Source organism: Dendropsophus ebraccatus, chromosome 13, assembly GCF_027789765.1.
Source record: "Dendropsophus ebraccatus isolate aDenEbr1 chromosome 13, aDenEbr1.pat, whole genome shotgun sequence".
Lineage (NCBI taxonomy): Eukaryota > Metazoa > Chordata > Amphibia > Anura > Hylidae > Dendropsophus > Dendropsophus ebraccatus.
Genome location: NC_091466.1, coordinates 50,741,072 through 50,768,848, shown reverse-complemented (window position 1 = coordinate 50,768,848; position 27,777 = coordinate 50,741,072). Strand labels below are relative to the sequence as shown.

The following is a 27,777-nucleotide window of genomic DNA, read 5'->3' as shown; positions in this document are numbered from 1 at the left end:
TCGAGGCAGACCCTACACTGTATGTACACTATGGCCTCTCCATGGCGTTTAATACGCCTATGCTCTGGGCATGCAAGAATGTATTGTGCTCCCCAACTTGGGCCTGTAACAATGCAGACAGTGTGAGCATTAAGCATTTTTGCAAAAAACGGATGAAAAAAACGGATGCAATTGTGTGCATCCATTTTAATCCGTTTTTCATTGACTTCCATTATATATATAAAAAAACCCAGAATCCTTTTTTTTAACGGACACAAAAATGAAGTTAACAGATCCGTTTTTGTTTTTTTTTTAATGAAAGTCAATAGAAAAACGTTTCAAAACGGGTGCACACAAATGCATTCGTTTTGGGGTTTTTTTGCAAAAAAATGGATGAAAATAACTGATTGCAAAAACGTAGTGTGAACCCAGCCTAAGGTACATTTCTTTTGCAGTGCAGTGGGATCTTATAAGCAATCATGGAGCTCCTTATTGCTGCTGATTGCTGGTTTGCACATTTGTCTTTTTGCTGCTTTTAAAGAGGATGTACCACCAGGTCCTCTTTAATCTGAACCCAGGGATCGAACGCTGCCGTCACGGGCAAGGCGGCCCGCCCCCAGTGGGAGGGAATTCCCTCCCCTGTATGACGCGGCTCCATTCATTCTAAAGGAGCCGTGTCATACAGGGGTGGGAAATCCCTCCCACTGGGGGCGGGCCGGCCTACCTCCAGTGCTTGAGCATCGGCCGGTTCTGGTGCATAGAACGGCGCTGTGCACGAGAACTGGGCCGCGGTCCGAAAAACGGACCGCGGCAACCGCTTCCCCGAGACGGCGTCGTTCGATCCCTGGGTTCAGGTTAAAGAGGATGTACCTGGTGATACATCCTCTTTAAGCACAAGGCACTTTTGCAGTTGCAGCTTGTGAGATAGTTTAGTGGTTGCAATCCGGTCACAGTATTTATACAAGGCACTTTTGTAAGAGTTGCTGCCTCTGAAATTGGCCACTGGCTGTTCCTATGGAGTTGATGGAAAGAGCCAAGTACATCGCTCTTCCGGCGTACTCGGCTCTTGCCATTGCTCAATAGGAATGAATTGAGCCGCAGGTCGCACGCCATACAAGCAACTCTTTTCATAACAGAGCCGGCAAGGCCCGATATGGAGATCGGCGGGGAGTACAAAGGTCAGACCCCCCGTGACCTCCTACTTTTCCTCTATCCTGTGAATAGGGGAAAAGTGGATTTTTTCTGGACAACCTCAAGGACAGTTTAGTCCACAGCTATTTTACCAACAAAAGTAGAAGGAACACCACTACTCTTACAGTAAAGGGAAGGCACCTCTGTGGACAGTTTTCCTTTTCTTTCTACCCCATAGAAATGAATTTTTGAGCCCAGCAAATGGCAGAACAATCAAACTAATTGACCAGGTGAACTGCAAAAGCAAAGGAGCCATCTACATGGCAATGTGCCCCTGCCCCAAAATATATGTAAGGAAAACCATTCAGGAGTTACGCCGAGGCATATGCAAGCACATTAGCAAAGTTAAAACGGGGACAGATACGGCACTAGTACGCCATGTTAGAGACTTTTCTATTACAATGATGTTAACACATTGACTCTCTGTGGTTTGAGAAAAAGAAAACTTGGTCCTCGAGGTGGAAACTTAGATAGCCTCCTTTTCAAAGAGGAATATACAGACTACACTGTCTGAGTCCCTGAACGAAGGCTTCACCTTTAACTAAATTTTGTTCTTTTGGAGTCTGCTTAATACTGACTAGGTATTAAAAGGGTATTTCGAGAAAAATTAAAGGGGTAGTCTTGGGGTGGGGGGGGGGGGTCGGCATTTTTTCCCTGACACCGGGGAGTAGGTGGCTGAGGGAAACAACGTCGACTCACCTCCCCCCAGCTCCAGGTCTCCCATCGCGGCGCTCCGGTTCCCGGACGCTTCCTGGTGTCTGACGCGGGCCCGAGACAGTGGGCCCGTCAGTGACGGAGGCGGGATCCGTTTCAAGTCCGCTCAGATCCCGCCTCTATCACTGACTGGTTGAGCAGACCTGAGACGTATCGTCTCGGGCCCGCGTCAGACACCAGGAAGCGACCAGGCACCGGGGACCCGCCGCTGGAACTGGGAAGGTGGGTGGACGTAGTTTCCCTCAGCCACCTCCTCCTCGGTCCCAGGAAAAAAATGCCCCCCCCCCCCCCGCCGTAGTACCCCTTTAAGGAGATAAAGTTTAAGGTCTAACCCCTGAACCCCCCCCCAACGATCATCATATCGCATCCCGCAGGTTCTATTCATTCCTATAGGATGTGCTGACCCAGGGGTCTATTCATAACAGAACTGAAATACCTCTTTAATACAACTGTAAATAATGTACATAGATTCACTAAGTAGCAATGATAGTACATATCCCACTTCTTCAGCTGACAAATACCGATATGGCATGATGACAGTGTTTCTTAGTGCTTAGTTCTTGGTGCTTAGCGCTCGTAGTGACACCTCAAAAGAGAAATATTAAACTTATTACATTCCTGTGGACCCTCAAAATAGTGAATGATCTAACATCTAGAAGTTGATTAAAAAGTAAATCTCCATAGTCTGAATATTATAAACTAAGACTGTGGTCATATCTAAGGTCCCTAGTTTTAATTACCATTACAATCGCACTATTAATACATATCAATAAAAGTTACGTTTTAACAAGGGCTGTGGGGTCAGTTAGACGCAGCTCCGACTCTACGTCCTTCATAAATGGCCAATCAGACGCCAGGGGAGTTATTTATCACACTGGTGTAAAGTAGAACTGGCTCAACAGCTTCTTTCTAATGTCCTACATGATCCTGGTTTTAATAAATAAGGGGCTTAGATTGATAGAACATAACACATATTAATGAGGAACATTTATAAAATTAACATGAAAATTCAATTATAACATTTTTAAAGATTTTTTTTTAAAGCTGGAGTCGGAGACGGGACATTTAACCCCTTAGGGACCAAGCCTATTTGGACCTTAATGACCAGGCTCATTTTTCAAAATCTGACCTGTCTCACTTTATGCGCTTATAGCTCAGTGATGCTTTAACATACAATTTTGTCACATATGGCACTTTGTGTTAGTGGCAAAATTTGGTCACTATCTTGCGTGTTTTTTGTGAAAAATATAAAGATATCATGAAACATTTGCACTTTACAAACTTTGAAATTCTCTACTTCTAAAAAAAAGAAAGTCGTATGACATAAACTAGTTACTAGGTCACATTATCAATATGTCCTCTTTATTCTGGCTTCATTTCGTAAACATATTTTACTTTTTTAGGGTGTTACGGGGCTTAGAAATGTATCAGCAAAATATCACGTTTTCATGAAATTTCCAAAACTGATTTTTTTAGGGACCAGTTCTTTTTTTAAGTTGATTTAGGAGGCTTGTATACTGGAAACCCCCATACGTGACCCCATTTTGGAAACAAGACACCTTAAAGAATTAATCTAGGGGTATAATGAGCATTTTAACCCTACAGGGGCTGGAGGAAAGTATTCACAATTAGGCCGGAAAAAAACGGAAAATAAAAATTTTCAAATAATATGTTTGTTCAGATTAAAGTATCTCATTTTTACAAGCAACAGGTGAGAAAAAGTACCCCAAAACTTGTAACGAAGGTTCTCCTGAGTACAATGGTACCCCATATGTGGGTGTAAACCACTGTATGGGCACACAGCGGGGCTCAGAAGGGAAGGAGCGCCAATTAGCATTTTCTGTGCAGATTTTGCTGTACAAGTTTTCAGGCGCCAGGTGAAGGTGCCAGCGAAGTGAACCCCCCTCAAAAGTCACCCCATTTTGGAAAGTACACCCCTCAAAGAATACATCTTGGTGAGCGGTGAGCATTTTGACCCCACAGGTATTAGAGAAAAGTATTCAAAATTAGACAGTAAAAATGAAAAACTTGAATTTCTCCAATAATATTTTTGTTTAGTTTGAAATTTCTCAATTTCACAAGGAACAGGAGACAAAAGGCACCCAGGTTCTCCCGAGTAGAAAGGTACCCCAAATGTGGGCATAAACCACTGTATGGGCACACAGCAGGGCTCAGAAGGGAAGGAGCGCCAATTAGCATTTTCAGTGCAGATTTTGCTGTAGAAGTTTCTGAGCGCCAGGTGCGTTTGAAGTGTCCCTGTAGTGTCCGCAGAAGAGAAACCCCCCCTTAGGTCACCCCACTTTGGAAAGTGAACCCCTCAAAGAAGTCATCTTGGGGTGCAGTAAGCATTTTAACCCCACAGGTATTTGAGGAAAGTATTCAAAATTTGACAGTAAAAATGAAAAACTAGAATTTTTTCAATAATATGTTTGTTTAGTTTGAAATTTCTCAACTTTACAAGGAATGGGAGAGAAAACAAACCCCAAAATCTGTAACGCAGGTTCTCCTGAGTACAACGATACCCCATATGTGGGTATAAACCATTGTATGGGCACAAAGCGTGGCTCAGAAGGAAAGGAGTGTCATTTTGCTGGAGCAAAACCGCAGCTAGTATCGGTTATTAGAATAGCACAGTTACTAAAAATTTTTTTTTTAAATGAGATTACAGGTAATCTGGGGTGGTGACGGGCAACCTGGGAGTGTTTACTTGCTATCTGGGGTGGTGACGGGCAATCTGGGGTGTTTATGGGCAATCTAGGGTGGCACAGGCAGGCTGTGGCAATCTGGGGTCTTTATGGGCAATCTGGGGGTGTTTACTGGCTATCTGGGGTGGTTACTGGCAATCTGGGGGTGTTTACTGGCTATTTGGGGGTGTTTACTAGCTATCTGGGGTGGTGATGGTCAATCTGGGGGGGTCACAGGCAAACTGGGGTGGTGATGGTCAATCTGGGGCAGGAGTTACAGGCAACCTGGGGGGGGGGGGGGTTACGGGCAATCTGGGGTGGTTACGGGCAACCTGAGGCAATCTGTATTGGTTATGGGCAGCCTGTGGAAATCTGGGGTGGTTACGGGCAATCTGGGGGTGTTTACTGGCTATCTGGGGTGTTAACGGGTAATCTGAGCGGTTACAGGTAAACTGGAGTGGTTATGAATAATCTGGGGTGGTTACAGGTAATGCGGGGTGGTTACAGGTAATATGGGGTGGTTACAGGTAATGCGGAGTGGTTACAGGTAATACGGAGTGGTTACAGGTAATCTGGGGTGGTTACAGATAATGCGGAGTGGTTACAGGTAATGCGGAGTGGTTACAGGTAATCCGGGGTGGTTACAGGTAATATGGGGTGGTTACAGGTAATCCGAGGTGGTTACAGGTAATCCGAGGTGGTTACAGGTAATCCGGGGTGATTACAGGTAATGCGGAGTGGTTACAGGTAATCTGGGGTGGTTACAGGTAATCCGAGGTGGTTACAGGTAATGCGGAGTGGTTACAAGTAATGCGGAGTGGTTACAGGTAATGCGGAGTGGTTACAGGTAATGCGGAGTGGTTACAGGTAATCTGGGGTGGTTACAGGTAATATGGGGTGGTTACAGGTAATCCGAGGTGGTTACAGGTAATCCGGGGTGGTTACAGGTAATCCGGGGTAATGCGGGGTGGTTGCAGGTAATCCGGGGTGGTTGCAGGTAATCTGGGGTGGTTACTGGTAATGCAGGGTGGTTACAGGTAATCTGGGGTGGTTACAGGTAATGCGGAGTGGTTACAGGTAATGCGAGGTGGTTACAGGTAATCTGGGGTGGTTACTGGTAATGCAGGGTGGTTACAGGTAATCTGGGGTGGTTACAGGTAATGCGGAGTGGTTACAGGTAATGCGAGGTGGTTACAGGTAATCTGGGGCACTTGACTTTTTATCCCGTCACCAATGATTTATGGTGACGGGGATAAAAATTGCCGGCAGCATTTGGAACAAGTGATCAGTGGTCTATATCGCTGATCACTTGTACCAGGACCACATCGGCTAGTCCCCGATCATTGCCCCATGCTCTCCTCCACCTCTGGTGGTGGAAAGAATGAGAGTTTGATCTTTTCTTAAGGGTACAAACACACTTGCTGTATCCACAGCGAGACTCGTGCCCTGTGTACTCAATGGCAGACAAACTTTGCCGGCTGCCCGCCCCGTTAACCCCCTGGCCACCGGAGACTATACGTCACCTGATCCCGGCTTCCTCCGGCTTGCTTCGGGGCTCCCAACGTCTTCACGGCCCGCTCAGCCAATCAGTGCGCTGTGGCGGGGCAGCATACTGATTGGCCGAGCGGGACGAGCCGGGAATCAGCGAAGGAAGCCCGAGTCGGGATCAGGTGACGTATAGTCTCCGGCGGCCGGTGGGTTAACTGGGCGGGCTGCGGACAAACTCGCTGCGGATACGGCAAGTGTTTTTATACCCTAAGGAATAAATCACTGTGAACACGAAGGTTATTCCGGGAGGGACAGGGGGGAGCATGTATTCATTTCCTCTCACTGTGGATTCAAGGTGAGAGAAGATGAAAGCGTTCAGCTGTGCTGGCAATACCCGTTACCGGTGCCCGCCATAATACTGGTAATAACGGCGATCGTCGGTGCGGGGACCTCCGGTAGCTGAGAGGAGGGGGCTGCAGGGCATTACCGGCGCCGCTGCACTATTCTGCGCCATCGCCATAAAGAGCTGATGGCAGCAGAATAGAGCCCATTAGTGATCGCCGTAAAAATCCGTATCGGCGGTCACTAATAACATAATACATGTATTCTCTGAGTCACTACGGTTACAGCGATACATTTGTGTAGGATTTTTTAACTATTACCACTTTCAGGGCCGTTTTAATACACTGGTGGGCCCAGTGCACAGACCTCAAGAGTGGGCCCCCTCTCCTTATAAAGCTTAACTGAATTATATTTATCAGGTATTATCACTGGTGCATTATACTCAGTGCATCAGGTTTTATGACAAGTTATAAAAAGGGAGTATGGTCGGGGAGCATTGCTATGTCAGGTACAATACCCCTAAAGGTTCATGAATAATGGAGAGTGAAGCTAGTGGGGGTACGTACAGACCTAATATCACCACTGGAACAGTTTCTGGCTATAACAGGTTCCCACTGTAGGGAGTATGGGTGTGTAAACTCTTGTGTCCCCCCAGTCCTCCTCCTACAGACTAGGGGCACAGGAGCTTACAGACTAGGAGGACTGGGGGGACACAGGAGCTTACAGACTAGGAGGACTGGGGGGACACAGGAGCTTACAGACTAGGAGGAGGACTGGGGGGACACAGGAGCTTACAGACTAGGAGGAGGACTGGGGGGACACAGGAGGTTACAGACTAGGAGGAGGACGGGGGGACACAGGAGCTTACAGACTAGGGGGACTGGGGGGACACAGGAGCTTACAGACTAGGAGGAGGACTGGGGGGACACAGGAGCTTACAGACTAGGAGGACTGGGGGGACACAGGAGCTTACAGACTAGGGGGAGGACTGGGGGGACACAGGAGTTTACAGACTAGGAGGACTGGGGGGACACAGGAGCTTACAGACTAGGAGGACTGGGGGGACACAGGAGCTTACAGACTAGGAGGACTGGGGGGACACAGGAGCTTACAGACTAGGAGGACTGGGGGGCACAGGAGCTTACAGACTAGGAGGACTGGGGGGCACAGGAGATTACAGATTAGGAGGACTGGGGGGCACAGGAGATTACAGACTAGGAGGACTGGGGGACACAGGAGCTTACAGACTAGGAGGACTGGGGGGACACAGGAGCTTACAGACTAGGAGGACTGGGGGGCACAGGAGATTACAGATTAGGAGGACTGGGGGGCACAGGAGTTTACAGACTAGGAGGACTGGGGGGCACAGGAGATTACAGATTAGGAGGACTGGGGGCACAGGAGCTTACAGACTAGGAGGACTGGGGGACACAGGAGCTTACAGACTAGGAGGAGGACTGGGGGGACACAGGAGCTTACAGACTAGGAGGACTGGGGGGCACAGGAGATTACAGATTAGGAGGACTGGGGGCACAGGAGCTTACAGACTAGGAGGACTGGGGGGACACAGGAGCTTACAGACTAGGAGGACTGGGGGGACACAGGAGCTTACAGACTAGGAGGACTGGGGGGGACACAGGAGCTTACAGACTAGGAGGAGGACTGGGGGGGGGACAGGAGCTTACAGACTAGGAGGACTGGGGGGACACAGGAGCTTACAGACTAGGAGGACTGGGGGGACACAGGATCTTACAGACTAGGAGGACTGGGGGGACACAGGAGCTTACAGACTAGGAGGACTGGGGGGGACACAGGAGCTTACAGACTAGGAGGAGGACTGGGGGACACAGGAGCTTACAGACTAGGAGGACTGGGGGGACACAGGAGCTTACAGACTAGGAGGACTGGGGGGGACACAGGAGCTTACAGACTAGGAGGAGGACTGGGGGGGGGGACAGGAGCTTACAGACTAGGAGGACTGGGGGGACACAGGAGCTTACAGACTAGGAGGACTGGGGGGACACAGGAGCTTACAGACTAGGAGGACTGGGGGGACACAGGAGCTTACAGACTAGGAGGACTGGGGGACACAGGAGCTTACAGACTAGGAGGACTGGGGGGACACAGGAGCTTACAGACTAGGAGGACTGGGGGGACACAGGAGTTTACAGACTAGGAGGAGGACTGGGAGGGGACAGGAGTTTACAGACTAGGAGGACTGGGGGACACAGGAGCTTACAGACTAGGAGGAGGACTGGGGGACACAGGAGGTTACAGACTAGGAGGAGGACTGGGGGGACACAGGAGCTTACAGACTAGGAGGAGGACTGGGGGGACACAGGAGCTTACAGACTAGGAGGTGGACTGGGGGGACACAGGAGCTTATAGACTAGGAGGAGGACTGGGGGACACAGGAGCTTACAGACTAGGAGGACTGGGGGACATAGGAGCTTACAGACTAGGAGGAGGACTGGGGGGACACAGGAGCTTATAGACTAGGAGGAGGACTGGGGGACACAGGAGCTTACAGACTAGGAGGACTGGGGGACATAGGAGCTTACAGACTAGGAGGACTGGGGGACACAGGAGCTTACAGACTAGGAGGACTGGGGGACACAGGAGCTTACAGACAAGTTGGACTGGGGGCACAGGAGCTTACTGACTAGGAGGAGGACTGGGGGGGGGGACACAGGAGCTTACAGACTTGGAGGAGGACTGGGGGGACACAGGAGCTCACAGACTAGGAGGACTGGGGGGGGGCACAGGAGCTTACAGACTAGGAGGACTGGGGGGACACAGGAGCTTACAGACTAGGAGGAGGACTGGGGGACACAGGAGCTTACAGAGTAGGAGGACTGGGGGGACACAGGAGCTTACAGACTAGGAGGAGGACTGGGGGGACACAGGAGCTTACAGACTAGGAGGACTGGGGGGACACAGGAGCTTACAAACTAGGAGGAGGACTGGGGGGACACAGGAGGTTACAGACTAGGAGGAGGACTGGGGGGGACACAGGAGCTTACAGACTAGGAGGACTGGGGGGGACACAGGAGCTCACAGACTAGGAGGACTGGGGGGACACAGGAGCTTACAGACTAGGAGGAGGACTGGGGGGACACAGGAGCTTACAGACTAGGAGGACTGGGGGGGACACAGGAGCTTACAGACTGGGAGGACTGGGGGGGACACAGGAGCTTACAGACTAGGAGGACTGGGGGGACACAGGAGCTTACAGACTAGGAGGACTGGGGGGACACAGGAGCTTACAGACTAGGAGGACTGGGGGGGACACAGGAGCTTACAGACTAGGAGGACTCAGACCTTCTAGTCTGTAAGATCTTGTGACCCCCATCATACTAAGACTAAGATCCTGGGAAAGCTGGGTGGCCTCAGTCATACAACAATATAAGATGCAGGAAAGCTGGGTGACTTCTGAATGGCAGTAAGTGTTAAAGGGAACCTGTCACCCCCCGTGCCGGGATGACAGGCTCCCGACCCCCCGTTAGAGCCCCCTATACTCACCTAATCCCGCCGGGTCCCGCTTCTGGATCCAACGCTCATAGAGAATGACGGAGCGCTGGACTCTCCTGTCATTCTCTATGGGTGTTGGACTCATCTCTCAGCGCGCGCGCCGGGCTGCAGCGGCTGAGATCTTCATCACCCGACCAGATCCAGAAGCGGGACCCGGCGGGATTAGGTGAGTAAAGGGTGCTCTAACGGGGGTCGGGAGCCTGTCAACCCGGCAGGGGGGTGACAGGTTCCATTTAAAATACCACCTGTGGTCTGTGCCGGAGGTGGGGCTTAAGACCAGGGGCGGGGCTTATCGGGACATACTCCGGACAGGTCCGGTGGGCTAATTCTCTGTCAGAGGGCCCCCAGCTTCAATTCCCCCCGTCCCCCCACCTGGCTACTACTTACTGTCAAGTATGGGGTCAGGGGATGACCCTCATAAGAGAAACATTTAAATCTACAATGTATACTAACACGTGATTCTCATTACAATATATAATTCTTAACAAACTGCTTCAGACATATATATATATATATACACTAGTAGCTTGTAACTGCTTCTGCAAGGCAAAGCCTTCACATGGAAGATTAATGGTTCCTGTCCTGGACAAAGAATGGTATGCTGGTGGTTTGCAGAGGAAGATAGAGGAAGTCACGTCCAGAAGATATGTGAAGATAGAAAACGTTACTACCACAAGAGTCTAAAGGCCTAAGCTACGCAGTAGAAAATGCATAAATTAATAGAGATTTGGTGTAATCCAATTAGATCAAAGAGGAATGTAATAATGTTATATTGTAACCACCCCTATATTCTACCCTATAAATGTATGGATCAAGGAAGTAATAAAGAGGAGTGTATATGGAACTTGGACCAAACTGGTTGTTGGTGTGATTTCCTTACGGCCGACACTTCCCTATTTTACAATCTAGACATAGACAGTTAGTTGAAGCGTGGCAGAATAAATTACCCTAATTACCCCATACCTCCCTGCCACGACACTGGCGCCCGAACAATAGGCCGGCACCTGCAGGGGGGGCCTACCCCGTGGGACCGACACCCGGCTGTCTGCTAGACGATCCCGGACCGACTGAACGAGCCTGATCAACTCCACCACAACGGTAAGTCTGCTGATTTTATAAATCTGTAGCTTACCTGTTGTGTCAGGCGGTCCTGTGTGAGTCTGTGGGTAACCTGTTCGATCCCCGTGGTGACCTTAGCGACGAGGTGTTCCTCCCGCTGTGCCGTCCAGAGAACCCGTAAATGTACGTGTATCATTGTGTACGTACAGCTTGTCGTAACCAACTAACTGTCTATGGGTATCTTACTGGGGCTCTGAGACACGTGGTGGTTTAACTTGTCAGAACTGGTGTCAGTATAGAGATAATTTTGGGTTTGACAGAGAACCTGTGTTACAGAGATATACATATTTGAGGTTTGGGAGAGAACCTGATAGAATTTGAGGTTTGGCAGAGAACCTGTTACAATTTTGAGGTTTGGCAGAGAACCTGATACAATTTGGGGTTTGAAAGAGAATCTGTTAGATATTTTGGGGTTTGTGAGAGAACCTGTCCGTTTCAAGTCAATGAATTAGCCTTGGCTGTGGTGCTGGGCAAGACCAGTTCTGATTTTGAGCGGCCGTATGTTAATATTTGTCAGTTAAAGTTTAATGCAAGTGAAACTTCTACTTCCTTTTTTTCCTTTTTTCCTTCTGAGCGCAGACACTGTGGCTGCATGTAACACAAAGAACGTATGATAGGAGTAGTAGTCTAGTAGTTTGTCTACGCAGCTGCGGTTAGCTGTTCTGTTCTTTCCAGACACTTCCTCAAGTTTGACTTTCACTTCCCTATTTTCCGGTGAAGTCAAACAGACAGGAAACACTTGTTTCTGTAGCTTGTTATACATTTATATTCCCCTCCAGGGGGCCTCCAATGACCATATTGTGAAGGATTAGTCTACTCAGATATCTTAAATAAGTGTTTCACTTGCTGGGTTTACGGTCGCGTGCTTGAATTGCACGAACTAGGTATTAGTGTAGAGTAGGAACACCCGTGATCTCTGAGTCCTGAAAAAACTCGCAACGCGATGGAAAGCTTGCGATCCTTGTTTGCATCGAAGCCTCCCGATAATACCTATGAAAGCCCAGTCGAGCTGGTAACCAAAAGAGAAGGAAAGAAACATGTGGCTAATATGAAAAAACTAATGGATGTCTGTCAGATGCCTAAAAAGGGGAGGCTGCAGGCTACGCTGTGGGACAAGGCCCTTAGGGAGAACAGAGGGACCTTGGAGGATAATGACTTGCTTTTGTCTGCCCAGGCATGGCATCGCACCGCATGTTCAATTGCAAAAGATAATTATGTAGAGGTGGAATATGTCAATGCAAAAGAGGAAGTGACTGCATATATGTACTATAGGGGGGGTGACACATCCCATGATGGCGACGGTGGACCACGATGCTGGGAGTGTCCACATTGCCATCAGCAGAATCCACCCTCTGCTGAATATTGCAGTAGTTGTGGGAGGGGACGCCCAAATCCAGCCCCTGAATGTAGAACCGCCCAGTCTGCCCCACCTAGTGACACTGCTGTACGTGCGGACGGCCATATTGGGACTCCCAGCTCCTCCCCATCTACCCAAGGGGAACAGCCTGCTTCCGGCAGCCATATTGCTATACCCAAACCCACCCTTCCGGACAGCAGCGCTCTTAATCTATATCCCTTATTGACTGCCTCTGGAGCATACTATGTACCCACCCCAGGTGCCGCTCCCATTATGATCTTATCTCCACAGCAAGCATCGAATACCCCATTCAGTCCACAGTCTCATGAGTTTGGTGAACTACTTGCAACTGCATGTCAGCAATTCAATTTACCCACCCTTCCTATACCTAAGACCCCTATCAAACTTAAGCAGGAACCTCCATACCCGAGTGATGGAGAAGGGGGAATCTGCCCCCGGGACAGTTGAACGTGGGTCACTTAGAACTAGACAACTGCCTTCCCCAGGTTTTGGTTTCGAGGATGAACGAGTATCAGTTGACTCATATCATCCGATAACCCCACGCCACACTACCACTAGAAGGTCTGAGGGACATAATAGAGTGACGTTTAACCCAATACCTTTTACTCCGGTATTTACTACCAAGATATGGGATCTCTCGACCACCTTGGTCATAGGCGTAGGTGATGTGGTACATCAGGATACAGAGGCTTTAGTGAATCCAGCTAACGCTGCCCTTAAGCACAATGGAGGCGTGGCTAGACAGATAGTGAAGCACGGTGGTAAGGAGATACAGTTAGACTGTGATGACATCCTGGCATACCGACAGGGTGCTCACCTACCAGTGACAGCAGTAGTGGCAACTCCAGGTTACAACCTGAAATGTAGGGTCATTCTACATGCAGCAGGCCCCATATACAGAGATTATGTTCATGAAGAAGCTGCCCGCTTACTGAGACAGACAGTACACAATGTACTCCAGAATGTCAAAGTTAAAGAATTAACCTCACTCTCATTGCCACTTATCTGTGCTGGACTATTTGGGTTTCCAGAGAAGCCTTGTTGTGAGACAATATTATCTGCAATGCGAGACTTTGGCCCCATCCACACAGTACGGCTTATCAAGATCGTAGTTCAAGACTCATACATAGCTGACTTACTTGCAGAAACTTGGCAGTACATGTGTACAGATTATTCTCTCTCCACTACGCAGAAAAACTCAACCGAGATGATACCCCTATCGAGACATAATCCATTTAGTAATGACCTCCTTCCAGGTCTGGAACCTCCACCTCCTCCTCCTCCTCCACCGTTGATTTCATTTGACTCCTTACCGCTTCCACCACCACCACCACCACCAATTGCCGATACACCACCACCAACACCATTTTCCCCAGTTCAACATGTTTTGACTAATCAAGAGAAACCTAAGTATGTTCCTTTCAACCCTGCTGAAATCAATAATCTACTGAGCCAGTTGCCTGATCCTGAGAAACAACCAATGCCTTTTTACCGTAGGCTCAATGAAGTGCAGAAAACCTACTCCGCTAACTGGCAGGATCTAGCTAATATTACTGGTATCAAGGCAGGAGATTCCTTTTGGCCTATTATCAGGTCAGCATTATTGGAGGATGGGATGGTAGATACCCTCAGCTATCCCTCGGGTGAAGAGTTTTGCCGAAGACTTCAGAAATGGGCCAAAGATAGACTGGCTGACTCCTCTGTCAGTGTGGCCGACACATCTCAGGAACCCACTGAGACGGTGGAAAAGTACTATGCTAGAATGTTGGCACTCTTCCAAGACCAGGGATTTGATATGAAGATAAAACACCAGCGCACCCTTTTTGTCGAATCTTTTGTCAAAGGCCTTCTTGACCCCATTAAGAGAAAATTGGTGGAAACTCGCCCTGAATATATAGAACTACCCCACAGCCAAGTCTTGCTCATTTCGAAAGCTATTGAGAAGCAACAGATTAATCATGCGCCTCAAAGACTGACTGATAATAATGTGGCTGTTTTCCAACAAACACAAAACCCTCGTGCTAACAATGCCTCAAGAGTGGATGAGATTATGTATAATCAGCCAGCTCAACTCTATCCAGGAAGTCCTTTCCCTGGCAGACACCAACAGATGCCCAACAACAACAATAGGCCCCAAAAGCCTAAACCTGCTTGCTATTTTTGTGGCAAACTAGGCCATATTAGGAAGCAATGCCGTCTCTTTTTAGGACAGAATCTTCAAACCCAGCAAGGTTACCCACCAACCCGAGGATTCTCCAATTTGAGCATGGGACCACAGAATATGACCCCGCATGACCGCCAACAAAGATATAATCGACCCTCAAGCCAGGGTCGTCAACCACAGAGATCTCAACAGCACGACCAACTTGATCAGCAATCATTTCCTCCTCCTCCTCAGGACTGGTTTTACCCTGATGCATAGGAACTTGGCAAGCCTGTGTCTACTGTTTTCACTAACCTGGCGGACAAAGACCTTTCTTATCAATCTGGCCCTGTTTTTACAGTCAAACTTCCAGTAAATGGTCATGAAATCCCTTTTCTAGTGGACACGGGTGCAGCCAGATCAGTCTTAAGAACCTCGGATATCCCACCAGGTGTCACCCTCTCTCCTGACTATATCTCATGTGTCGGAGTTGACGGACAACCTACCAAGACTCGCCTTACCTATCCAGTGCCTGTTGGACACCAGAGTATACTGTCAAGACTTCTTGTTTCTCCTTCATGCCCAACCAACTTACTGGGAGCTGACCTCTTACAGAAGATGGGAGCAACTATCCGATTTGATTCATCTGGAATGTATCTAGACCTCGAAAATACTCCTACCACTGAAGAAATATGTGCTCTACAAGCCATACACACATTCCTAGTGCTTCCTTGTCACAAAAATATCCCTCCAAGAGTGCTACCCCTAATCCCGGATGGATTATGGGCCACAGGCCCTGATGATATTGGCCTACTTCCTGTCACCCCAGTACGTATCTTCCTGAAAGAAGGTGCATTACCACCCCACCTACCTCAATACCCCTTGAAAGCTGGTCAAGAACAGGCTCTGGAAGGACAGATTTCCGCCTTCCTGAGGAACGGCGTGCTTATCCCGTGCATGTCACCTGCCAATACACCCTTATTTCCTGTCAAGAAGAGGACTGCACAAGGTGAACCTGAAAAATACCGTTTGGTTCAAGATCTCAGAGCTGTGAATGCTGCTACTGTCCTGGAAACCCCAGTGGTTCCGAACCCCAACACTCTCCTCTCCCAAATACCTCCTTTTGCTGCTTGTTTCTTGCAAACGCTTTCTTCAGCGTTCCTCTAGAAGAATCTTCAAGATACCTTTTTGCGTTTACTTATTGTGGGAAACAGTATACCTGGACAAGAATGCCCCAGGGAGCACAGAACTCTCCAAACCAATTCACTCAAGCACTGCAGACATGCTTACAACCATGGATCTTGGCACACCCGGATGTGGTTCTCCTTCAGTATGTTGATGACCTGCTCTTGTGTGCCCCAAACGCCTTTGTTTGTGAAGATCATTCTATCAGCTTACTTCAGCACCTGGCCTCCATTAACTGCAAGGTGTCACAGTCAAAACTGCAGTGGTGCAGTGAAAAAGTTGTTTTCCTAGGACATTGTATCTCAAGTGGAACCAAACACCTTACGGAAGACCGCAAGAAGGCAGTGGCAGAGATCAAGCCACCCCAGACTCTAACCCAACTGCAAGCATTTCTTGGAATGATTACCTACTGCCGCCAATGGATTCCCAACGCTTCAGCTTTGATGCAACCACTTTATGACTCCTTTGCTGACATCAAGGACTCACATGGTCTTCCCATAGAGGCTATGAACTGTTTCTATGAACTTAAGAATCTTATTTTACAAACCCCTTCCTTGGGGATACCAGATTATACTCAACCATTCTTCCTTTTCATCTCTGAGAACAATGGTCATGCTTCAGGAGTATTGGCCCAGAAACATGGTGGAAGAACACGGCCGCTTGGATATTACTCTTGCAGATTGGACCCAGTGGCTAGAGCGGCTCCCACCTGCCTCAGGGCAGTTCTTGCAGCACAAGCACTTCTGGACAAAACGGCTGATCTCATCTTAGGACATCCTGTTACTATCTTGGCACCACATAATTTACAAGCCATTCTGAAATTGTCCCAACAACCTCATTTGTCTATGCAGCGCAGGACACGCCTGCAAAGTTCTCTCCTCTTGCCTGAAAACGTCACACTGCAAAGATGTACAATTCTGAACCCTGCAACTCTGCTTCCTCTCTCAAGGGGGGAATGTGATCCTATTGAAGGCAATAGTGCTGCATCTCACAGGGATGAAGACTACCCTACAGAGGAAGATTACTATCCAGAACATGATTGTGTCCAGCAGATGGAAGATGAGACTTCACGTCTATCAAATGTTTCTACTTCACCACTGGACAATCCTGACTATATTCTCTTCACGGATGGCTCAAGGTACGCGGATGAAAGAGGACAGTTCCATACAGGATTTGCTGTGGTCACCTTATCAGAAACTGTGATGGCAAACTCCCTTCCTTCCCACATGTCGGCCCAGGAAGCTGAACTTAGGGCCCTGACCGAAGCCTGCAAGCTAGTGGAAGGGAAGACTGCCAATATCTACACAGACTCAGCCTACGCGCATGGAATAGCGCATGACTTTGGCCTGAAAATGGGCCTTGCGAGGTTTCCAGACAGCTAGTGGAACGCCCATCAAGAACCACAGAGCCGTGAAGACTTTGATGGGAGCTCTCCATCTACCGGCTCAAGTAGCCATCCTGAAGGTTAAAGCCCATGGAAGAACAGAGACAGAAGAAGCCAAGGGCAACTACAGAGCAGATCTAGCAGCAAAGGCCGCAGCACTTCTCCCAGAAGTTCGAGAGGAAGCAGAAGTTGCTATACACGTGCTAACAAGGGCAGGGAGGAAAAAAGAACATGAAGCTGGAGAAGAAGAAGATATACCCAATCCAGGAATTACCCTGTTGAAGCAATTCCAGTCCCAGATAGGTCCAGAAGAAAAGAAGGAGTGGGAAAAACAAGGAGCTAAGATGCAAGAAGATGGATTCTGGAGAAAGGACAAAAGACTCTGCCTACCAAGAGCATTGTTCCCAGCAGTGGTGCAGTGGGCCCATGGAGTCACCCACAGAGGGAAGAACCAGATGATTTCCACCATCACTAAGTTTTACCTGGCACCTGGAATCTCTATCGCAGCAGCTACCTATGCTAAGAGTTGTGACATCTGCAAGACTTGCAATCCAGGGGGGACAGTGCATACTCCCAAGAAACACTTGGCTAAACCGCTATATCCTTTCCAGAGGATCCAGATTGACCACATGGAACTACCAAAGAGTGGAAGATACAAGTATGTCCTAGTGGTGGTGGACATGTTCTCAGGATGGACGGAGGCCTACCCAGTTGTTAACATGACAGCCAAACTTACTGTGAAAAGACTTTTGACCGACCTAGTCTGTAGGTTTGGAGTTCCAGAAGTTATTGAAAGCGACCAAGGCCCAGCCTTTATTGCAGATGTGACTAGGGAGATCTGGAAGATGGTAGGGGCAGACTTAGGCTTACATACCCCCTACCACCCTCAAAGTAGTGGGAAGGTAGAAAGAATGAATGCCACACTGAAAAATAAAATTCTGAAAGCAAGCAGAGAGTTATCCCTCCCATGGCCTGAGATCCTACCTATTGCCCTCTACTCTGTCAGGAACACCCCTAGGCAGCCCACCGGTCTAACCCCGTATGAAATTCTATTTGGGGGTCCTGCTAGGCTTGGGGCATATTACCCACAACAGTTGAAGGCGGGGAATGATAATCTTGTGAAGTATGTTGTAAACCTGTGCAATGAATTGAAAGTAACACATGCTGCAGTTTTCTCCTCTATTCCAGATCCAGAATCTGACCAGAGCACTCACTCCCTCCAACCAGGTGACTTTGTGGTTGTGAAAAAGCACGTCAGAGACGCTCTGGAACCTAGATTTGAAGGCCCATACCAAGTGCTTTTGGTGTCTCCAACTTCTGTGAAACTTGAAGGGAAAACCACCTGGATACACGCCTCTCACTGCAAGAAGGTGTCACCCACCAGTCCATCACCATGAAAGACGTCTTTATCCTTTTTATAATGTGTTCTGCCTGGGTGGGTTGGGGGACAACAGAGGTAGCCATTACACAAGATGAGGAGTTCATTACTCTCTGGTATAATTCATCCAACACCCATATAGCAACTTTTAAGGTCAATTTTAATCTACCCAGGGGAATGACATGCGATGAGGGGACTGTGTGGTATATGTGTGTTACTGATGATAACTATTGGGGTCCACATTGCGACTCCTGGGGGGCAGTGGGATGGAACACTGGAGACACTGATTGGGGATATAGACCAGAGGCTATACTACAGAGGAAAGACAAGAATGGGAAACCCTTACTCGATAGACTGACCTTACTCAAACCACTGTGTGTTAAGAAGAAGAAGGTGAAACTAGTTATAACCGTAGAAAACCCCAGTGCTAATGATGCAGGAACATATGTTATAGGTGGATATGGGGGAATGGCATCTGGTTATAAGGCAGGAATCAAGCTGAAGGACATGTTTCATTCTCCAGAGTGGAGAACAGAGGAGAAACAAACAACGGATATAATACATTTAGCCAAATCCCACATGCAAATGTATAATGAGATGGTAGCTATCTCAGACCCCACGGTAGAAGATGTATATGCAGTTGAGACAGGATACAGTGATACCAACTATTGGTTAGAATGGATGAAATACACTGCAGCACAATACAACCAATCAAACTGTTATGTATGCTCTAGTGCCCGCCCACACCTTGGGTCAGTTCCCCTACACCTAGACCCAGCTTCAGAACGGTGTTTCCTCAGCCTGTTCACCAACAGTACTACTAACAACCCGATTTGTGAGACTTGGAAAGTAAAATATCCCATAATCACACAAGCACCCACCCGAAGTCAGGGAATCACAATATACCCTGGTAACTACACATGCTTCGTGAGCGAAGGGGAGGGTAGAAACCTGGGTAAGTTTGAACCAGGCTATTGTGGAAGTTACAGTAACGCAACCAGAGACCAACTCCTGAACCAGGTCCAATCAGTAGCTGATGTGTTCTGGATTTGTGGGGATATGAAAATAAGACCCAAACTTGAAGGTAATTGGACAGGGGAATGTGCACTAGCCAATGCCCTAATGCCACTTCATGTAATACCCCTTGAAGATGGTAAGATGGAAGAGGTTTTCTCATTCTAGAATAGCAAGGTCCCTTGACTCTTCCATCAGACACAAGAGAACTATTGATCTGACCCCAAAGGGAAGCTTTGACCCACACGTATACATAGATGCCATAGGAGTCCCAAGGGGGGTGCCAGATGAGTTCAAAGCTAGGGACCAGGTGAAAGCAGGATTTGAATCAATCTTCCCTCAGATAACCATAAACAAGAATGTGGATTGGATAAACTATATTTATTACAATCAACAGAGATTTGTCAATTACACTCGGGATGCCCTACATGGATTGGTAGACCAACTAGGCCCCACATCTATTATGACTTTCCAGAACAGAATGGCCCTAGATATGGTGTTGGCAGAGAATGGTGGAGTATGTAAAATGATCAAGGATGTTTGTTGCACCTATATACCTGACAATACTGGTCCAAACGGTAAGGTAACCCTAGCCATTAAAAAACTAGACAACATATCTGAAGAGCTAAAGAGGAATGCTGGTATAACAGACCCATGGGACCAGTACTTCTCTTGGATGAGCGGATGGCAGAAGTGGCTAGCACAGGTGGGCACGGTGCTAGGAGTAGTTTTACTGGCCTCATTAATCATGGTTCTCCCAATGAGAGTTATTACTGAGCAACCCAGGGCCTGACAGGTTCCCTTTGAATCACTTATATGATAAAGAATAACCTAGACTTACAAATTAATTAGGGATAGATAAGGGAAGGGTAGACTCTCATGGTGACTAAGTCCCAGTGGAAGGAGGTGGTGTTTGTTAGGAACACAAACTCCAGTAGCTGGGTGAAATACCCCTACTCCCCATCCCTCACCATGAGACAGCTACAAAGGCTCAAGACTACTAGTTTTTAGGGAAAACAAGGGAAAGGTTATTCTAATGGGTGATTAAGTGATTTCAATGTTTCTAGGGGGGACTGTCAAGTATGGGGTCAGGGGATGACCCTCATAAGAGAAACATTTAAATCTACAATGTATACTAACACGTGATTCTCATTACAATATATAATTCTTAACAAACTGCTTCAGACATATATATATATATATACACTAGTAGCTTGTAACTGCTTCTGCAAGGCAAAGCCTTCACATGGAAGATTAATGGTTCCTGTCCTGGACAAAGAATGGTATGCTGGTGGTTTGCAGAGGAAGATAGAGGAAGTCACGTCCAGAAGATATGTGAAGATAGAAAACGTTACTACCACAAGAGTCTAAAGGCCTAAGCTACGCAGTAGAAAATGCATAAATTAATAGAGATTTGGTGTAATCCAATTAGATCAAAGAGGAATGTAATAATGTTATATTGTAACCACCCCTATATTCTACCCTATAAATGTATGGATCAAGGAAGTAATAAAGAGGAGTGTATATGGAACTTGGACCAAACTGGTTGTTGGTGTGATTTCCTTACGGCCGACACTTCCCTATTTTACAATCTAGACATAGACAGTTAGTTGAAGCGTGGCAGAATAAATTACCCTAATTACCCCATACCTCCCTGCCACGACATTACATCCATGGTGCAGGCGCTGCTCCCCGGCCTCCACACACTCTGCCTGGGGAGAGGCTGGATGCTTGTACAGTAGGCACTGCCTCCTGGGCTCCCCCGCAGACAGGGCCAGCAGAGCATGGAGTGCAGCCTGTAGCTGCTTCCTGTAAGACCCGGTCACTCTGTATCACAGGAAGCAGCTACAGTCCTCCTCCTTCCCGACCACCACCAGCCCCGCACTGCCACAGGTGTCACAGAGCTCCGACACTTGTGTCTTCAGCTCCTTCCCCTTCACTGCTCTCCTCAGCAGGGGGGCCCCTGTCACGTGATCTGAACTAGGGGGCCCGGAGCACGTGCACCATATGCACCTAGGTTAAAGCGGCCCTGACCACTTTGGCGCAATAGAAACTATCCTCCTAGCAAAAACCCACAAAAATTGTCGTCACATTGCAAGATCCATAGCGTTCTTATCTTTTGCGCGTCAGGGTTGTTTTTTATTTTTTGCGGGAAGATATGTAGTTTCTATTTCTATTTCTATACCAAGTTTTATATGTATATGACTTTTTGATCTCTTTTATTACGTATTTTCTAAAGTGGATTGATAAAATATAGCTATTCTGGTACTGTTTTTTTATTTATTTTTTTACAGCGTGTGTCGTGCAACATCATTATTGATATTGTTTTATAGATTGGGTTGTTACGGACGTAACGATACCAAATATGTATAGGATTTGTGTTTTTGATCACTTTTATGTAATGTTTTATAGTGAAGGGAAATGTAATGCATTTTTTATTATGGGGGAGGGGGGGATTGTGATTGGTGCACTTTTTTTTACTTTTACACTAGTGTACATTACTGTACACTAGTGTAACACTTAGATTACATTATACAATACACTGTACTGCTTCTGCAGTACAGTGTATTTTATAATGGGACCATCCTGCTGACAGGCAATAGCCACAGCCACCCCTGTGAGCAGGATGGCATATGCATGGTGAGCCCGGGGGCCTTCATTAGGACCCCAGGATCACAATGACAACATCGGGGGCCCGGACTTCGCCGTGGAACATCGCGACCGCGTGAGTATGCCCGCGGCGCCGTCCGGGACCCACTAGATGCGGCTGTAATACTTTGATAGCGGCATTTAACGGGTTAAACTGCCCGGAGTGGAGAATCCTCGCTGACTCTCCGCACTGCTGCCGCCGCCAGCCGGTAATTTTTTGCGATGAGTCCAACGTTTAAAAGGCGTACACATCGGATCAAAGCCCATTAGTGGCCGCCGTTAAAATACGTGCGGCGGTCACTAAGGGGTTAAAGTGACTGTACCACCAGGCCGTGGCGGGCCGACCACCAGGCACTGGAGGCGGGCCGACCCACCCTTAGTGGGAGGAAACCCTAGCCCCTCTATAATAGGGTTCCATTGATTCTAATGGAGTCATATCATAGAGGGGCTGAGGTTTCTTCCCACTAAGGGTGGGTCGGCCCGCCTCCAGTGCTTCTGCCTGGGCCTGGTGGTACAGTCACTTTAACGACAATGGACATAAATGTAGACACGGAAAAATGCAACAGCTTACCGTAATGGCAAGATGTAGACCCACTACAGACATGAAAATAGTTAAAAGCAGCCCCCCTCCCAACTGCTAAAAAAAAGACTCCCACAAAAATAATAAGGCTTTTGGTTACCATTTGCAATCAGTGTAAATCACCCGATAAGGTAGCCTCATGCTCGGGTTGGACCCTACACTGTACTATGGCGTATAATACGCCTATGCTCTGGGCATGCAAGATCCATCTTATACCTGCAAAAATAATTGCACCACCTGGGTGGAATGGGTGGAGTGCACAAACAAGTAGAGGCAGCCACTCCCCCCATCTGGAACAAAGAAAAAAAGACAAATTTGGTCAGCTCTCCTAGAACACCATTCACACTAGGCAGGAGCGCGTTGCTATGCCCAGAGCATAGGTGTATTATACACCATGGAGAGGCCATATACAGTGTAGGGTCCGCCCCGTGCATGAGGCTATCTTATCGTGGTGGGGTGGTTTACACTGTTTGCAAAAGGTAACCGAGAGCCTCATTATTTTTGTGGGAAATTTTTTTAGCAGTTGGGGGAGGGGGGCTTCTTTTAACCATTTTCATGTCTGTAGTGGGTCTACATCTTGCCATTGCGGTGAGCTGTTGCATTTTTCTGTGTTTTTGTAGCAACGCGGACCTGCCTAGTGTGAATGGTGTTCTAGGAGAGCTGACCAAATTTGTCTTTTTTTCAATGGACGTAAATGTATGCCATGAAAGTTATGGCCCAGATGGCACACGGCATACATTTACCCCATGGTCTGCAGGGGCTCTATAAAGGGAGTTTAGAAGCTGAGCTTGCTTCATAGTGAGTGAGGACCAGCTGCTATGAGTAGCTGGGTCCTCACTGTTAATAATGGGCGGTCACGGACCTGCCGTTAACCCTTTCAATGCCACGATCGCAGAAATTAAATGCATGCTCCTGTCACTGTCTGACAGGGACAGTCACAGGAACCCGATGCAGGGGTTCCGATAGTTTTTTCTGTCTGCTGGAGGTCACTTACCTTCCTCACGGCAGTTAGATGGGCGATCAGTGCAAAGAGTCTGCACAGGCAGGATCTCTGCAATGATCGCAGAGAACACTGATCAATTCTAGGCTATGGAATAGCAATGATCCGTGTTAGTAAATTTAATAGATACATGTTATAGTCCCCTAAGTGGACTTAAAATTTTTACCGGACTTTATTTACCGGATTTGACAATAATAACTGGACTGGACCAAAACCACCAGATTTTGGTGGTGCACAAGCTCCGTAAGACTTCGTAGAGCTTTGTGGATAGAGGGTGGGAGGGCTCCCTCTTTGTGCCTTCACCTTGACGTGGTGAGGGAGCTTGCATGCCCTAGTGATCCATTGAGCTAAGCTGCCTGGAGTTAATGCTCCTGGTGGGGTCTCCCGTGCCAGACAGGTCAAAGGGGAGAGGCCAGACTAAGTAAGGCACCCAGTAGAAAGGGCTGGAGATCTACTTCTTTTCCTTATACTAAAAACTCAATGGATAGATATCAGAATATCCAGACAAGTGCAGTGCTTGAAGGTGAGCGACTTATGTCAGAAGGCAATTAAAGTGTTATTCAGGCTTAGAAAAACATGGCCGCTTTGGTCGAGAAACAGACCCTCTTCTGTCCTCAGGTGGGTCAGGTTGAGCAGCTCAGTTCTATTCAAGTGAATGGAGCTGAATTGTAATACCACAAATAACCTGAGGATAGGAGTGGTGCTGTTTTTGCAGGAAAGTAGCTGTGTTTATTCTAATTCCGAATAAGCCCTAAATTAGAGTAGGTATGGAACCTAGAGTACGGGACTTATTGAGAACTGGGAACAGGGATGGACTGGGACTAAAAAGCAGGTCTGGCAATGAAATCCCAGCAGCTCATATTCAATATAATCACTGCTAGAACCTGACTGGTCAAAGGTCATCTCTGGCAAATGGCAGAGGGGCCGACATCCTCTCTTGTGACCACAAGCAGTGTTTTGCTTGCGGTCACAGGGGGCAGTCTAGCCCCCGGCTGAGCCCCCTGGGGGTGCCCGGGGCACCAGAGAGCTCAGTGTGCGCTGGCATCCGGGACTTCCGGAACAGGGAGCGCGTGTTAGAGACGCTCCCTGTGCCGGAAGTACCAGCCCCGTTGCACACTGAGCTCTCTGATACCTGCGCTGCTGGGAATCTCCATGACACCACCAGGGAGCTGCGTATCAGGAGGGGAAGAAGAGGAGAAGAGAACTGCGATGGGGGAGCAAGTTGTTAGGTGAATTTGTTCTATTTATCTGCTTTGCACAACAGAGGGGCCATCTACAAGGGGGACAACACAGGGGGGCCATCTATAAGGGGGGACGACACAGGGGGGCCATCTATAAAGGGGACAATACAGGAGGACATCTATAAGGGGGACAACACGGGGGCCATCTATAAGGGGGACAACACAAGGACTGCCATCTATAAGGGGGACAACACAGGGGGGCCATCTATAAGAGGGAAAAGATGGGGGCCCATCTATAATGGGGACAACACAGGGGGGCCATCTATAAGAGGGACAACATAAGGGTGCCATCTATAAGGGGGACAACACGGCGGGGGGGGGCATCTATAAGGGGGGCAAAATAAAGGGGGCAACAAAGGGGGGGCATCTATAAGGAGGATGGAGAACACAGTAGGGCCATTTATAAGGGGGACAACACATTGGGGTCATTTATAAGGGGGACAATACAGGGGGGTCATCTATAAGAGGGAATACACAGAGGGAGCATCTATAAGGTGGAATACACAGAGAAGGCATCTATAAGGGGTAGTACACAGTGGGGAGCATCTATAATGTAAGGGTTATATATATATATATATATATATATATATATATATATATATATATATATATATATGTATATATGTGTCCAAGCATGCCCTGACAGCTATAAACCTTCAGGAACTGCTGGGAGTTGTAGTTTTCCCTACAAAATTAAAATGTATTTTGTAGGGAGAACTATAACTCCCAGCAGTTCCTGTAAGGCTGCCGAAATTCTGCTGCGGAATCCCGCCAGCCTCCGTGCCATACTGCCAGTCTATAGGAGGCTCGTGTCCATTCTTCCACGCGGAGAGAGGAGCCTCCCATAGACTTCCAGTATGGTACGGAGGCTGGAGTGATTCCGCGGCTGAAAATTTGCCAGTTTTACTCTGTGTGAACTGGCCCTTAGTCTATAGCTGTCAGGGCATGCTCGGAGTTGTAGTTTCCAATCTATGGGGTTGGGAGTTCCATTTTTTATTCATGTAAAATGAAAACCCCAGAACTATGTAACACCTAACCCCATAGATTGTGAACTACCCTGGCAGCTATAGACCTTCAGGAACTGTAGTTGTAGTTTTCCCAACAAAATACATTTTTTTAATTAAGGTAAAATGAATTCCCCCGAATTATCTACTTTGTTGAGAGAACTAGAGCTCCCAGCAGTCCCTGAAGGTCTATAGCTGTCAGGGCATGATAGGCGTTGTAGTTCACAATATATGGGGTTGGGTGTTACATAGTTCAGGGGTATTCATTTTACATGAATAAAAAATCTAACACCCAACTCCACCACTTGTGAACTACAACTTCCAGCATGCCCTGATAGCTATAGACCTTCAGGAACTGCTGAGAATTGTAGCTCCCGGTATGTCTAACATGATTATATAGTATATAGGGACCTTAGTAGTGTCTGTGCTGCAGTGACATTTTATCATAAAACTTTCCCCGTACGGTAAGTGGGCTTGGGTGCTTTTACATGCCAGGGCTGATATTAAGTCCCAGTCCGGCCCTGACCCCTGCCATATGGCGGGAAAATACACAATGTCACACAACACCTAGGATGGAGCCGTCTATCACTACTCATATTCATTTGTAAATTACACTAGGAACAATACAAGAAAAATAAAATAGCTAGGATTTACCTAATGACGTGATCATGTATGTACTACTACTATACTAGCACATATATAATCAATAATACTGCCATAGAGTGGTCAGATACAATGTTTACATAAGCTCTGTACACTACCACTATACAAGCACTAATATATGCAAACACACTGATAAACAGTGGTCAGATACCAGCTCTATGTAGGATCTGTAAACTACCACTATACAAGCACTCATATAGTCAAGAATAGTTAGTGTATGATACCAATGTGGTGTGATATATATATATATATATATATATATATATATGCTTATGTAATTAAAAGTACTGAAAGACTTGAGGTTTTTTAAATAGAATTAAATTACAAATCTCTGGCACTTTCTTGCACCAGTTGATTTGAAAGATTTTTTTTTTCCCCCGCTGGAGTTCCCCTTTAATACATATACAAAGTATAATAGAGTAGTCATTCCTGCAAACCACCTCTGCGTGTAGTCAACGTCTGGAATTGGCGCTACAGCCATATACAGCTCTGGCATTGTGGAACAGTGGACATGTGCACTAGATCTCCACCTTATCGGGCGACATGACAGGTAAGGGAAAATGTCTTATGTGTTTCAGTGTCCATTCACACATGCAGGGGATGGTACGATTTCAGGTGAGTATAACGTTATCTGCGGCACCATAAGAATAAAATAATCTACCGTGTCGGCCTCTATGCTCCTTCCATTTGTTCTCATGTACAGTATGTACAGTTTATACACTATGGATGAAATGTACCACCATATTGTGGTATAATATTACGCTTTACCATAACATGTCAATATTTATAAGTAAGGGAGAATATACAGGAAACCCTTATAAGACCCCTGCTGTCTATATATGCAGGGAAGGTTATATATCCTGAACTAACAGGGGCTATCCTCACTTTTTTGAATGGACAAGCCATGACCACGCATGAGTTACATGAGTGTGGACCGACCCCAAACCAGACATAGTGCGTGGGGTTGCGTTGTCACCAACATCCCCCCACTGGTGACAGGGACTCCCTCCCAAACATAATTGTACCGCCTGCATGTAGTCACACAATCTCCTCCTAACCAAAGTAAAACCCAACCATCTACCCTAAATGGGCAAGTAATATACAAGACGT

General features: G+C 47.4%; 2 protein-coding genes across 3 annotated transcripts in view; one reads left to right on the top strand and one right to left on the bottom strand.

The window, feature by feature from the left end:
- ACTR10 (actin related protein 10) overlaps nt 1-27,777 on the bottom strand; it is a 464,033-nt gene that overhangs the window by 380,609 nt on the left and 55,647 nt on the right. The window lies entirely within an intron of this gene.
- Nucleotides 1-27,777, top strand: part of LOC138770554 (uncharacterized) — an 83,177-nt gene that overhangs the window by 20,536 nt on the left and 34,864 nt on the right. The gene's annotated exons all lie outside the window — the stretch shown is intronic.